The sequence below is a fragment of the Phyllobates terribilis genome, unplaced genomic scaffold (assembly GCF_046119375.1).
Source record: "Phyllobates terribilis strain yellow unplaced genomic scaffold, ASM4611937v1 Scaffold_2__4_contigs__length_985480577, whole genome shotgun sequence".
Lineage (NCBI taxonomy): Eukaryota > Metazoa > Chordata > Amphibia > Anura > Dendrobatidae > Phyllobates > Phyllobates terribilis.
In genome coordinates, this window is record NW_027362762.1 from 648,556,897 (window position 1) to 648,571,126 (window position 14,230).

The window sequence follows — 14,230 nt, forward strand, 5'->3', positions numbered from 1 at the left end:
CACGGGGAAAGCAAAAGAATTGTCAACGGATCTACGGGAAAAGGTAGTTGAACTGTATAACACAGGAAAGGGATACAAAAAAATATCCAAGGAATTGAGAACGCCAGTCAGCAGCGTTCAAACTGTGATTAACAAATGGAAAATCAGGGGCTCTGTAAAAACCAAATCAAGGATCAGGTAGACCAACAAAAATTTCGGCCACAACTGCCAGAAAAATTGTTCGGGATGAGAAGAAAAACCCACAAATAACATGAGCTGAAATACAGGACTCTCTGAAAACTAGTGGTGTGGCTGTTTCAAGATGCACAATAAGGAGGCACTTGCAGAAAAATGGGATGCATGGTCGAGTCGCCAGAAGAAAGCCATTACTGTGTAAATGCCACAAAGTATCTCGCCTACAATAAGCCAAACAGCACAGAGACAAGCCTCAAAACTTCTGGTACAAGGTAATTTGTAGTGATGAGACCAAAAATTGAAATTGGCCACAATCATAAATGTTACATTTGGAGAGAGGTCAACAAGGCCTGTGATGAAAGGAACACCATTCCTACAGTAAAGCACGGAGGTGGTTCGCAGCGCTGATGTTTTGAGGATGTGTGAGCTATAAAGGCACAGGAAACTTGGTAAATGTTGAAGGAACGATGAATGCAGAACGTTATCAGCAAATACTGGAATCAAATTTGTACTCATCAGCCCGGAAGCTGCGCATGGGACATACTTGGACTTTCCAACATGGCAACGATCCAAAACACAAGCCAAGTCAACCTGTCTTTCGTTACAGCAGAACAAAGTGAAGGTTCTGTAGTGGCCATCTCAGTCTCCTGACCTCAATATCATTGAGCCACTCTGGGGAGATCTCAAGCGTGAAGTTCACGCTAGAAAGCCCAGGAATTTACAGAAACTGGAGGCTTTTTGCCAAGAAAAATGGGCAGCTTTACCATTTGAGACAATAAAGAACCTCATGCACAACTACCACAAAAGAGTTCAAGCTGTCACTGATTTTAGAGAGGGCAATACACTGTATTAAGAAATGGGGTATGTGAACTTGTGATCAGGGTCATTTGGATGTTTTTGGTTGTCATTAAGATTTAAAAAGAGAAAACACAGTAGTTTGACAATAAATGGTTTAACCCAAACAATAACCATGAGTGGAGAAAGTTTTTTTTGTTATCATTCATATTGAAACAAGGCCAAAAAAGGAAAAGTTCTGCCGGGGTATGTACACACGTGGTCAAAATTGTTGTTACCCCTCGTTTAACCACTTCGCACCAGAGCCTGTTTTTGCCTTCGTGACCGGGCCAATTTTTTCAATTCTGACCACTGTCACTTTATGAAGCAATTACTCTGGAACGCTTCAATGGATTCCCCTGATTCTGAGATTGTTTTTTCGTGACATATTGTACTTCATGATTGTGGTAAAATTTCTTTGATATCACTTGCGTTTATTTGTGAAAAAAATCGGAAATTTGGCGAAAATTTTGCAATTTTCAAACTTTGAATTTTCATGCCCTTAAATCAGAGAGATATGTCACACAAAATAGTTAATAAATAACATTTCCCACATGTCTACTTTACATCAGCACAATTCTGGAACCAAAATTTTTTTTTGTTAGGGAGCTATAAGGGTTAAAAGTTGACCAGCGATTTCTAATTTTTCCAACAAAATATACAAAAACATTTTTTTTAGGGACCACATCATATTTGAAGTCACTTTGAGGGGTCTATATGACAGAAAATACCCAAAAGTGACACCATTCTAAAAACTGCACCCCTAAAGGTGCTCAAAACCACATTTGAGAACTTTATTAACCCTTCAGGTGCTTCACAGGAATTTTTGGAATGTGGAAGAAAAAAATGAACATTTAACTTTTTTCACAAAAATGTTACCTTAGACCCAATTTTTTTTATTTTCACAGGGGTAACAGGAAAAATTGGACCCCAAAATTTTTTGTGCAATTTCTCTTGAGCGCGCTGATACCCCATATGTGAGGGAAAACCACTGTTTGGGCGCACTGCAGGGTTCGGAAGGGAAGGAGCGCCATTAGACTTTTTGAATGTAAAATTTGTCTGAATAATTAGCAGACGCCATGTTGCATTTGGAGAGCCCCTGATCTTAAACAGTGGAAACCCCCCACAAGTGACACCATTTTGGAAACTAGACCCCTTAAGGAACTTATCTAGATGTGTGGTGAGCACCTTGAACCCCAAGGTGCTTCACAGAAGTTTATAATAATCAGCTGTAAAAATAAAATTTTCACATTTTTCCCGCAAAAACGTTTTTCATCCCTTAATTTTGTATGATCATAAGGGTCATAGGATAAATTGCACCATGAAATTTGTTGTGCAATTTCTCCTGAACACGCCGATACCCCATATGTGGAGGCAAACCACTGTTTGGGCGCACGGCAGGGCTCGGAAGGGAAGGAGCGCCATTTGACTTTTTGAATGTAAAATTTGTTTGAATAATTAGCGGATGCCATGTTGCATTTGGGGAGCCCCTGATGTGCCTAAACAGTGGAAACCCCCCACAAGTGACACCATTTTGGAAACTAGACCCCTTAGGGAACTTATCTAGATGTGTGGTGAGCACCTTGCACCCCCAGCTGCTTCACAGAAGTTTATAATATTGAGCCATAAAAATAAAATTTTCACATTGTTCCCACAAAAAATGTTTTTCATTCCCTAATTTTGTATTATCATAAGGGTAACAGGATAAATTGCACCGTGAAATTTGTTGTTCAATTTCTCCTGAACACGCCGATACCCCATATGTGGGGGAAAACCACTGCTTTGGTGTACGGCAGGGTTCGGAAGAGAAAGGAGCGCTATGTTGGCTGGGATAGGCAGCAGACACCATGTCACATTTGAAGAGTTGCTGACATGCCGAAACAGCAGAAACCCCCACAAGTGACCCCATTTTGTAAACTACACCTCTCAAGGAATTCATCTAGGGAAGTAGTGAGTATTTTTTAATTTTTAAATTTCTACCATTGGGCAGTGAAAAAAAGCATAATTATATTTTTACCACAAAAAAAAGTTTTACCCTCAGATTTTACATTTTCACATAGGGCAATGGGTAAAAATGGTGCCGAAATGTGTCACACAATTTCTTCTAAAAGTGTCAATACCCCATATGTGGCTCAGCCATACGGCGAGATCTGGGGGGGACGGAGTGCTATTTGACAATTGGAGAACAAATTATTGTAGAATAGGCATTTGGATTTGGGAGCACAAAATTTTCTGAATTTCTTTTGGGGGGCAAGGGCCATTTCGCTTTTCCAGAGCCTTTCTGCTACCAGTAACTTGGAAGTCCCTTATATTTTTAACAGATGACGGACCTGAGTGGGGACTAGCTTTTTTTGAGGACTGAGTTGAAGCTTTTATTGGGAACATTTTATGTAACATTTATCCGGTGCTCTAGGCTGAGCACTTACATCGGGGTTTCCATCTAAATTTCCAAGTGATGTAATTCAGATGAAACCCCTGCGGGATCCATTCACTGTAATGAAGCAGCAGAGTTACTCTGGACTCCGTCTGGCCTCTGTTTAGCGGTGTCCTTTTTTACAGAAGTGCACAAAACTGTAGCCAACCGCACTTTTATGCACGCCTAAAACAAATGACACCGTGGGATCACAGGCCAGACTGCATCCACAGTGGCCTATATCTGCCTCATTACAGGGAATCTTCCGTCATGGGTTCCGGCTGAATCACGTATTTCAGAGATTTACACGGAAACTCTGGCGCAAGTGCTCAGCGCAGAGCGCAGGATAAATGTGTGCCGAGCCATACTGCGATTTTTGGGAGACATAATAAACAAATCAGTAGCAGGTGAAGAATTGGTTTTATTTATTTTTTTACGCCGTTCCTAGTGTGATATAACGGATTAGATTACTTTATTCTTCGGGTCGGTGCGATTACAGAGATACCAGATTTATAACGGGTTTTTATGACTGACAGCTGTCACGAACTAAAATACGCTTTTTTTGCAAAATCTAGTTTTTGCATCGCCATATTTTGAGAGCTATAATTTTTCCATATTTCGGCCGACAGAGTCATGTGATGGCTTGTTTTTTGCGGGACGAGTTGACATTTTTATTGGTACCATTTTTGGGTACGTGACATTTTTTGATCGCTTTCTATTCTGTTTTTTGGGAGGTAAAATTAACAAAAACAAACAATTCAGGAATTGTTTTTTGAGGGTTTTTTTTATGCCGTTCTGCGTGTGGTAAAAGTGATCAGGCAGCGTTATTCTTCGGGTCAGTACGTTTACAGCGATACTACACTTACTGTATATTTTTTTATGCTTTGGCGCTTTTACACAATAAAACAATTTTATAGAAAAAATATTTTTTTTGCATTGCTTTATTCTGAGCACTATAACTTTTTTATTTTTTGGCTGATGGAGCTGTATGGCGGCTTGTTTTTTGCGGAACAAGATGACGTTTTCAGCGGTACCATTTTTATTTCCATTTTGCTTTTTGATCACATTTTTTTCCACTTTTTGTTTGGCGATATGAGGAAAAAGCATAGTTTTTTGCTCCGTTTTTTATTTATTTTTATTACGGTGTGCACAGAAGGAGTTAATTAGTGTGACAGTTTTATAGCTCGGGTTGTTTCGGACGCGGCAATACCAAATATGTGTACTTTTTTTTATTTTTGCATAAATATATGGATTTATCGGTTTAATATTTTATTTACTTTTATTTATTTTGTATTTTTTTTTTTTTTTTTTTTTTTAACAGTTTCAAAACTTTTTTTTTTTACTTTTTTTTTTACATTTTTACTTAGTCCCTGTATGGGACATTAATTTTTATTTTTCTGATCCCTGATCTCATGTAATGTAATAGACATGTATTACATTATATGAGATCTTCACTGACTGTTTCACAGTCTCCTGCCTGGCATCAGCTTGCAGGCTGAGCAAGGCAGGAAGGACACCATATATGGCAGAGCTGGAGGCGGTCATGTGACCTCCAGCTGCCATAGCAACGCCAGGTCCTGAAAGGAATCAAGGGGTCGTCGGAGAGGTAAGTGGACGACCCCCTCTCCTCCTGCTGTCTTCTATATGCCGCGATCACTATAGATCGCGGCATATAGAAGACAGCAAAGGGTTAACATCACTGGGACCTGATCTAATCAGGTCCCGATGATGTTCCCTGTCAGAGCCATCGCTCTGCACCGCTCCCGAAGCACTTGCAGGACCCTGGGGGTCCTGAGCGCTGCGAGACCACCCACCGTTTTTAAACGTCGGCGCTGCACAGAGCCCAGCAAGCGCCGACATTTATCTACAGTGGGCGGTCGGGAAGTGGTTAATGAAAGAAAAACTCACAATGGTCACAGAAATAACTTTAATCTGACAAAAGTAATAAATTAAAAATCTATGAAAATGAAGAAATGAAAAAGTCAGTCATTGCTTTTCAACCCTGCTTCCACAGAATTTAAAAAAAATTATGGTACCCTTAAACAAAATATTAAGTTAACAACCTTTTTGAGGCAATCACTGCAATGAAACGATTCCTGTAAATGTCAATGAGACTTCTGCACCTTTCGACAGGTATTTTGGCCCACTCCTCATGAGCAAACTGCTCCAGTTGTCTCGTGTTTGAAGGTTGCCTTTTCCAGACGGCATGTATCAGCTCTTTCCAAAGATGCTCAATAGGATTTAGGTCAGGGCTCATAGAAGGCCACTTCAGAATAGTCCAATGTTTTCCTCTTAGCCATTCTTGGGTGTTTTTAGCTGTGTGTTTTGGGTCATTATTCTGTTGCAAGACCCATGACCTGCGACTGAGACCAAGCTTTCTGACACCTGGCAGCACATTTCTCTCTAGAATCTCTTGATAGTTTTGAAATTTCATTGTATCCTGCACAGATTCAAGACACCCTGTGCCAGATGCAGCAAAGCAGCCCCAGGGCATAACAGAGCCTCCTCCATGTTTCACAGTAGGGACAGTGTTTTTTTCTTGATATGTTTTCATTTTTCCATCTGTGAACATAGAGCTGATGTGCCTTACCAAAAACTTGAATTTTTGTCTCATCTGTTCAGATAGGACATTCTCCCAGAAGCTTTGTGGCTTGTCATGTAGTTTGGCAAATTCCAGTCTGGCTTTTTTATGATTTTTTTCAACAATGGCGTTCTCCTTGGTTGTCTCCCATGAAGTCCACTTTGGATCAAACAACGACGGATGGTGCCATCTGACACTGGTGTTCCTTGAGCTTGAAGTTCACCTTTAGTCTCTTTAGAAGTTATCCTGGGCTCTTTTGTTACCATTCGTATTATCCGACTCTTTGATTTGTCATCAATTATCCTCCTGCGGCCACGTCCAGGGAGGTTGGCTACAGTCCCATAGATCTTAAATTTCTGAATAATATGTGCAACTGTAGTCACAGGAACATCAAGCTGCTTGGAGATGGTCTTCTAACCTTTACCTTTAACATGCTTGTCTATAATTTTCTTTCTAATCTCCTTAGACAACTCTTTCCTTTGCTTTCTCTGGTCCATGTTGAGTGTGGTACACACAATGTCACCAAACAGCACAGTGAGTATCTGTAGCCCTATATACAGGTCCACTGACTGATTATAAGATTGTAGACACGTGTGATGCTAATTAGTGGACACAACTTGATTTAACATGTCCCTTTTGTCACATTTTCAGGGGTACCATCATTTCTGTCCAGGCCTATTCATGAGTTTAATTTTTTTTTTTTAAATTCTGTGGAAGCAGGGTTGAAAAGCAATGTCTGACTTTCATTTGTTCATTTTCATAGATTTTTAATTTATTACTTTCGTCAGATTCAAATTATTTCTGTGACCATGGTAGGTTTTTCTTTCATTAAACGAGGGGTACCAACAATTTTGACCACGTGTGTAAACTTTTGAGCACAACTGTATTTAAATGGAATCTGTCACCTCCTGGGACCTATCAGACCTCCAATATGGGCATACAGGTCTGCTTGCTTTGAAATATCTTTTTATAAAATCTGTTTTCCTATGCTTGGCATCCGGGGGGAAGGGACGGACGGACGGACGCCAAGAAATCCCCGCCTACCTACTTAGTTTAAATATTCCCCCCTCTCCGTCACAGGGCCCTATGAAATGCAGTCTAGGTCTGTAGGTCAAGCACTGCACTATAACGCAAGGAGCATTTTTTTTTCTCTCTGCCCTATTTTACAGTGCTGGGCTCTAGTGCGCAGGTGCCAGGGAGTCACTGTGACTTTCGCTCCAGTGACCTCTGGCGTGTGCAAAAATTAGGTTTGGTCCCCACTTCCTCCCGGCATTCTGATAGTTAGGAACTATATTGTATATACAGCTCTGGCAAAAATTAAGAGACCACTGCAAAATTTTCATTTTCTCTGATTTTTCTCTTTATAGGTATATTTTTGAGTAAAATGTACATTGTTGTTTTATTCTATAAACTACTGACAACATGTCTCCGAAATTCAAAGCTAAACATTTTGTATTTATTTGCAGCAAATGAGAAATAGTCAAAATAATAAAAAAGAAACAGTGCTTTCAGACCTCAAATAATGCAAAGAAAACAAGTTCTTATTCATTTAGAAACAACAATACTCATGTTTTAACTCAGGAAGAGTTCAGAAATCAATATTTGCTGGAATAACCATGATTTTTAATCACAGCTTTCATGCGTCTTGGCATGCTTTCCACCAGTCTTTCACACTGCTTTTGGGTGACCTTATGCCACTCCCGGCACAAAAATTTAAGCAGTTCTTTGTTTGATGGCTTGTGACTATCCATCTTCCTCTTGATTACATTCCAGAGGTTTTCAATGGGATTCTGGAGATTGGGCGGGTCATGACAGGGTCTTGATGTGGTGCTCCTTCATCCACACATTGATTGACCTGGCTGTGTGCCATGGGGCATTGTCCTGCTGGAAAAAACAGTCCTCAGAGTTGGGGAACATTGCCTGAGCTGAAGGAAGCAAGTGTTTTTCAAGGATAACCTTGTATGCGGCTTGATTCATACGTCCTTCGCAAAGATTAACCTGCCCAATTCCAGCCTTGCTGAAGCATCCTCAGATCATCACCGATCCTCCACCAAATTTTACAGTGGGTGCAAGACACTGTGGCTTGTATGCCTCTCCAGGTCTCTGTCTAACCATAAGACGACCAGGTGTTGGACAAAGCTGAAAATTAGACTCAGAAGATTACCTTACTCCAGTCCTCTATGGTCCAATCCTTATGGTCTTTGGCAAACTTCAGCCTGGCTCTCCTATGCTTCTCATTGATGAAAGGCTTTTTTTCTAGTTTTACATGACTTGAGGCCTGCCTCTAGGAGCCTGTTACCAACTGTTCTTGCCGTGTACTTCACCCCAGCTGCCATTTGCCATTCCTTTTGTAGATCACGATGTCATCCTGCAGTTGCTGAGTGACATTCGAATAAGATGACGGTCATCCCGGTCAGTGGAGAGTCGCTTTTGCCCTCTGCCGGTCTGTAGCTTTGTTGTCCCCAATGTCTGCTGCTTGACCTTGTTATGGACTGCCGTCTTCGAAATTTTAAGGATGGAGGCAACATGACGCTCACTGTATCCCTTTGCTAGTAAAGCCAGAATTGAGCCCTTCTTTTCCTCACTCAAGACTTTTCTTTTCAACTCCTTTGGCATGGTTAAAAGTTATTTTTTCATTCAAATTACTTTTGGGCTATTCCTAGCACTTGTTTTGCCATTCAGCTTGTCCTATTGTAAGAGGATTGTGAAGACCACAGCAGTGTTTTTTTTATTCTTTCCCTCGTTACATAAGATTTGGTTCAGGTGATCACCTAATCAGAAGCACATTAAGTAGAATGAAGTGGACTTTGGTTGAAATTCAACTGACACTGGAATGGAAGTCAGACATTTAGAGATGGTGATTTTTAGTAAACTGTGCAGTGGTCTCTTAATTTTTGCCAGAGCTGTATGTACACGTGTATACACGGATGCCAAACATAGGAAAACGGCTTTTATAAAAAGATATTTCAAAGCAAGCACACCTCTAATATGGGCCATACAGGTATGATTAGATTTACATTTCTATCACCTGTATGCCCATATTAAAAGGTCTGATAGGTCCGAGGGGGTGACAGATTCCCTTTAACACCAAGGAATAAGGGAGTACATAAAGAACATAAGGTCAGGAACTACCGATGCTGTCATGGAGGGTTCCTAGAAAAGGAATTACTCGTAACTATAATTCTATTTTCTCCAATCACCCTTCAAGACAGCACCACAGGAGGGATACCAAAGAATATTATCAAGGAGGGACGATTGCTTGAAGGACTTTCCTCCCAAACACAATCTTTATTGGACATTTAATATAATCTATAATGTTTAGAGGAGGTATAGACAGAGAACCAGGTGGCGGCTCTGCAGATTTGTTCAACAGAGGCACTTGACCTTTAAGCCCAGGAGACAGGCATGGCTTTTGTTGAGTGAGCTCTTTGGCTTTCCAGAGGCGATGGATTCTGGCTTCTAAATGCTTCAAAAATCGCTTTTTTAATCCAGTTTGCGATGGTACTCCTTGAAGTCTTCTTCCATTCGTTTTGTTCGAAATGCTGCACAAAGATTCTGATTCTTCGTGCAGGATTCCATTTGTTGAAGATGGTGAAGAATGGTTCTCCCTACGTCTAAGGAGTTAAATTCTTTTTCTCTGTTTGTCGGATCTTGAGAATTATCTCTTGAGACATGTGGAGTTCTGATGACACTTTGGGAAAAAATTATGGGTCCAGGTAGAACACAATTCTATCTTCCAAGTTCTTAAGATGGCGTTCTCCAATAGAGAGAGCCTGAAGCTCACCGACTCTCCTAGCCATTGTTCTGGCTATTTGGAAAGCTGCCTTCCAGGACAGTTTATTTAAATCCACTAAGGCCAATGGTTCAAAGGAAAGCAGAGTTAGACTTGAGGACAATATTTAGGTTCCAAGGTGGGATTATGTTGGCCTGTCTTGGATGTACCTGGGAGGCTGCAGTCATTAATCTCCTTATTCACTGATGATTTGCCAAAAATTAATCGGAAAGGTAGCTTAAAGGCTCACACTTGGACTTTAAGGGTACTAGATTTTAAGCCTCTTCCTAGGCCATCTTGCAAAAAAAGCCAAGATTTTGGCTATGTCTGGATGAAACGGATCCAGAGGAATAAACCCGTACCATGAAATTAAGGTTTTCCATATGTTTCTGTAGATGGCATGTGTTTTCTGCTCCTTAGAAGGGTAACACTGGCCCTTTCTGAGAGACCTTTAGCTTTTAAGATTGTGGCTTTGGAAGCCAGGCAGCCACACACAGATTCTCAAGATCTGGATGGCAAATCGGACCATGGTGTAGAAGGTCATGGATCGGAGGGAGGATAAGAGGGTCTTCCGACCTCAAGCTGTTCTATGTCCTTAACCAGCTTCTCTTTGGTCACTAGGGCGCTACAAAGATTGTCTTGACACTCTGTCCTGGCTTTTTGCAACGTTCTTGGTAGTATGGGAAACAGAGGAGAGTTCAAGAGAAGATTCTTGTTGAGACTGACTACAGATTCCCGCATTTCAAGCTTCCGTGATGACGATTGTGAGCCACTGTGATCATTTCGGAATATATCCCGATATGGGTCCCCTGAAGTAAAATTACAGCAGTCCCAAGGGTCTCTTCTATCCCTTTCAATTCTCTGAAATTGGATGATTACCTCTCTTGGCCAGATCCCCTGAATTGAATCCAAGAAACTCCTTTTGCTAGATTTTCTGGATTGATCCACCAGCCGAGGGAGGATTTAACTTGGACAGCCAATCGAATTCTCCTGTTCAGGGACTCAGGGGATCTGTCCCAGCAAGACAGAATGCAAGTTTGAAGAAATCCTGTATGAGCCAGAGACCAAGGCACTGCATAGATAAATGATGTCATGGATCCCATGACAGGCATCTTATGGAGACCGCATTCTCATTTTGCAGAGCCGAAATTCTTGATCTTATTTGTATTTGCTTGTCTCTTGGTAAAAATGATGCCTGTTCTTGGGAATCCAAAAGAAACCCCAGGAATACCTTTCTGGTCAAAGGATTTAAATCTGACTTCTGAAGATTTACCAACCATCCTACAGAAGTCTGGATCTGAAACGTTATCTGTAGATGTTCTCTGAGAAGCGTTACAGAAGGAGCCATGATTAAGAAATCGTTGAGATAAGGAATGTTGTATATTCTGTTTTCTGACAAATGCTACTACTTTTGCCTTGATTTTTGTACATGACATCAAAGCCTTCTGTAATTTTTGAGATTAAACAAGTTACTTTCAGACTTACTTTCTATAACTCTTTGATCTGAAGGAAACATCTGCCACTGGGGAAAAAAATTCTGAGATTATGCCTCCTACATGCCTGGCGTCATTGTCTTTCTTGGCGCGTGTTTTGAAAAATGTTCCTACCTCTTGCTCCTTTGGGATAGCTCCAGCGTCCTGTTTTTCCCTTCCCTCTGTACGGAGGGGGTTGGGTTTGTGATGGATGAAATTATGTTCTCCTGAAGACTTTTGGTTCAGGTAGTGACTTTTTCTTATCTGATGCTTTCTCCAATAGATCGTCTAGAGGAGGCCTGAACACATATTCTCCCCCACCGCAAGGGAATTGAGCAAAGTTTGGCTTTGGATACGATATCTCTGTTCCACATCTTCAGACAAAGTGTCCGTCTTGTTGCGTTTGATAATACTGAAGACCGAGCCGCTACCCTGACAGACTTCGCTGAGGCATCTGCTAGGAATACAGTAGCTTTCTGAAGAAGAGGTAAGTAAATCTTCTCTGGGAGTGCTTATACTCAGGTGATCCTCGAGTTGATTCAGCCATCAGAACATGGACCTTGCCACAGATGGAAACCACATTTGTTCTTAAAGAATCCGCCGACGCCTCCAAGACTTCCAAAACCTATGCATCTTCTGATCCATTGGGTCTTTAAGTTGTGAAAAATCCTCAAATTGCAAAGTTGTCTTTACAGCACCCGGGATGTTAATCTTGGAAATCTCAGACCAACATGTAGCCATCTCTTCCTCCAATGGAAATCTTTCTTTTAGTTCGCCCAGAGTACCCAAAAGTTTCTTTGGGAACCCCCATTCATCCAGAATCAAACTTTGAATACTGTCATGAATAGGAAACAGTATCTTCCTTTTTGACCTTAAAGGGGGTATACCCAAGCACTAACAGGCAGATGATTGCAACTTACCTGCCTGTTGTGCACGGCGCCATTCTTCCCTGGTACAAAGCGGTCACAAACAGCTCCTGCCGGAGTTTCAAAAGCCTCTGCTGATGTCACAGAGCGAAGGTTTCTTTTCCGCTCCCCTCTATCGACGGGGCAGGACTTCCGACGTCATTCTGATTGACTTGGGGAGCCAGCTGTCAATCCGAATGACACCGGAAGTCCAACCCAGTCGCATCAACAGAGGTTTCTGAATCACCGGCATGAGCGGTCTGTGAACGCTCGGTGCTTGAGAAGAACGGCACCGTGCACAACAGGCAGGTAAGTTGCAATTACCTGCCCGTTAGTGCTTGGGTACATCTTTTGTTTTTTATAAAGCCCTGGATATCCCCTTTAATCTCCCAAAGATTTCATCCTGGACTGTTCAGGCAGTCTTCACAACCACAACATCCATAGTACTTCTCATTCCTGTAAGGAGTTCCTTTATGTCTTTGAAGGAAAAATATTTTTAGTCTTCTTGGTCAAAACTCTGAGACGAGGTTAATTCCCCTTATTTTTTACATTCTTCAGGGATTGATACATGGGCATTTTCTGAATCTGAACTCTCCTCTAAACTAACCTTCCCCTTCTTTGTGATGAGAGGTGAAAGAGAAAAGAGGATAGTGAAGACTGAATCTCCTGACACACCTTCCCCCTTAACTCTTCCATTAGGGAAGACTGTTCTTGCTTCACAATTTTTTCAGTACACCCTTGACATAATTGTTTTTTATAGGAACATGGAAGCTTCTTACTACAAATGGCACATTTACGACCCATTGATTTATCTCTTGCTTTTGGTGCAGGATCTTTGTCCCCTGAAAGAGCGGGAGAAGGCAATAATATCCATATCCTGCTTCAAAAGAGGGGCCTTCCCATAATAGGATTACTTACTAGGCCAGGGTTAGCGCTGGGCTCAGCAGATGCGGACTTAAGTGAAGACGCACCCTCCATAGCTATAAAGGATCAGTCTTAAGGCGTCTTCTGTCATAGTCACTCAAAACCAAGTGACCATGACCCAGCGCGGCAACATCCCTCGAGTGTGACGCCTCCCTCTCCTCTGAGGAGCCCTGGTTGTGTCCATGTTAAGGAGGGGTTCCCTGTCAAACTCGTTAACGTTGTCTTCCCGGAAACGCTTTGAGTTCCACAGCGGAACACAACTGGAAGTGACGTTGATAGAGGAGCCACGTGTCCCGTTCAGTGCACGCACTCTACACTCTGGCATGGAGGAGAAGGTGTTGAAAGGCTGGGGTGTTTCGGGAGAACCCCCTGCCTACCACCATTCAGCATTACCAGGAGGCGAAGGAGAATGGTGAGATCTAGATCACAGAAGACTTGGGAGCAGCTGATAGAGGAGGAAGGCAATGCAATCAACCTCGCTGCCAGGCAAATTAAGTTACTTTTCAGCATCTGCTGCCGGCCGCAGAGCACGGCAGACTAACCTCCTCATGCAGCTAGACAGGAAAAACACTGAGGATAGGAGATATGGAGGGGCTATTTAACCTCTCTGTGTTTCCTGTCCCTAATAGGGCAGGGAGGCTACCTCATGCGGTGCTGTCGTGGACGGTGATTGGAGAAAATAAGATTTTCAAGAACTTGGGTCGCCACCAGCACTCCAAGTCTCGTGCATGTGTGTGACTCCCCAAAAATAGTACAAATAAAAAACTTACACTCATGTCTCCGTTCGGGTCTGTCATGTTAACAGAAATCTAGGAGGTTTCCAAGTTACTGTTAGCACATAGGATCTGGAAAAGTGACAGTTATAGATATTTTTGCTTTAATTTAGGTCCCCAATTGCTTGTTAGACCTGTCAGATTTAGCCTTTGAGAACGGCCTAACAAGATAACGTTATAGGCAGATCCAGGGGTCATAGTCTGTCTTGCAGGTGCCAAGGCAACCATCTCCACCACACAATTGTGGCATGGGGGTACCGAAGGGTTTAAAAAGAGGGAGCTCTCTCTCACAACCTTCTAAATGCTACTGACAACAGCATTTAGAGGATTAAACAGCCAGGAATGGTGCTGGCAGCGACCCTGGCTGTTGCTATAAGAGCTC

General features: G+C 42.0%; 1 protein-coding gene across 1 annotated transcript in view; it reads right to left on the minus strand.

The window, feature by feature from the left end:
- The window catches only part of IPO9 (importin 9), a 61,490-nt gene that overhangs the window by 22,223 nt on the left and 25,037 nt on the right, over window positions 1–14,230 (minus strand). The window lies entirely within an intron of this gene.